Source organism: Pristiophorus japonicus, chromosome 17 (assembly GCF_044704955.1).
Source record: "Pristiophorus japonicus isolate sPriJap1 chromosome 17, sPriJap1.hap1, whole genome shotgun sequence".
In the NCBI taxonomy this organism is placed as follows: Eukaryota; Metazoa; Chordata; class Chondrichthyes; family Pristiophoridae; genus Pristiophorus; species Pristiophorus japonicus.
Window position 1 is genome coordinate 35,248,513 of NC_091993.1, and position 1,711 is coordinate 35,250,223.

Sequence of the window (1,711 nt, forward strand, 5' to 3'; positions counted from 1 at the left end):
GCCGGGAGGGAGGAGGAGGAGGAGGAGGAGGAGGAGGAGGAGGGAGGTGGGGCCCCGGGAGGAGAGAGGTGGGGCCCCTGGAGGAGGAGGAGGAGGAGGGGAGGTGGGGCCCCGGGAGGAGGAGGAGGAGGAGAGAGGTGGGGCCCCGGGAGGAGGAGGAGGAGGAGGAGGGAGGTGGGGCCCCGGGAGGAGGAGGAGGAGGAGAGAGGCGGGGCCCCGGGGGGGGAGAGGAGAGAGATGGGGCCCCGGGGGTGGGGGGGGAGAGGAGAGAGGTGGGGCCCCGGGGGGCAGAGGAGCGAGGTGGGGAGGAGAGAGGTGGGACCCCGGGGGCGGAGGAGTGAGGTGGGGAGGCGGAGGGGAGGAGAGAGGTGGGGCCCGGGGGGCGGGGAGGAGCAAGGTGGGGCCCGGGGGCGGGGAGGAGAGAGGTGGGGCCCCGGGGGGAGGAGGAGAGGTGGGGCCCCAGGGGGAGGAGGAGATGGGACCCGGGGGGGGCGGTGGGGAGAGTTGGGACCCGGGGGGGAGGGGGAGGGAGAGGGAGAGGTGGGGGCCCGGGGGGTGGGGGAAGGGAGAGGGAGAGGTGGGGGCCCCTGCGGGGGGAGAGAGAGGTGGGGGCCCGGGGGGGGGGGGGGGAAGAGGGAGAGGGAGGGGAGAGGGAGAGGTGGGGGCCCGGGGGGGGGGGGGGGAGAGGGAGAGGTGGGGGCCCGGGGGGGGGAGGGAGAGGTGGGGGCCCGGGGGGGTGGGGAAGGGAGAGGAGAGGTGGGGGCCCCTGGGGGGGGAGGGAGAGGTGGGGGCCCGGGGGGGGGGGGAAGAGGGAGAGGGAGGGGAGAGGGAGAGGTGGGGGCCCGGGGGGCGGGGAGGGAGAGGGAGAGGTGGGGGCCCGGGGGGAGTGGGAGAGGTGGGGGCCCGGGGGGAGAGGTGGGCCCTCGGTGGGGGGAGAGTTGGGTCCCGGGGGGGAGAGCAGGTGGGGCCCCGGGGGGAGGGGAAAGGTGGGGCCCTCGGGGGGTGGGGCTGGAAGAGGTGGTGCCCTGGGGGGGGAGACAGGGACAAGTGGGGCCCGGGGGGGGGGCGGAGAGAGAAGGTGGGCGCGGGGGGAGAAGGAATAAGGGATGGTATCAAATTGAAAACAAGGGCATACAATGTGGCCAAGACTAGTGGGAGGCCAGAGGATTGGGAAACCTTTAAAAGCCAGCAAAGAACCACTTAAAAAATGATAGAGAGCGAAGATAGATTATGAAAGTAAACTAGCACAAAATATAAAAACAGATAGTAAGAGTTTCTACAGGTACATAAAAAGGAAAAGAGTGGCTAAAGTAAAAATTGGTCCCCTAGAGGATGAGATTGGTGATTAAAGGCGGACAAATCCCCTGGACCTGATGGTTTACATCCTAGGGTCTTAAAAGAGATGGCTGCAGAGATAGTGGGTTGTAATTACCAAAATTCCCTTGATTCTGGGGAGGTCCCAGCAGATTGGAAAACTGCAAATGTAACACCCCTATTTAAAAAAGGAGGCAGACAAAAAGCAGGAAACTATAGACCAGTTAGACTAACATCTGTCGTTGGGAAAATGCTGGAGTCCATTATTAAAGAAGCAGTAGCAGGACATTTGGAAAAGCATAATTCAATCAAGCAGAGTCAGCATGAAAGGGAAATCATGTTTGAAAAATTTGCTGGAGTGCTTTGAGGATGTAATGAGCAGGGTGGATAAAGGGGA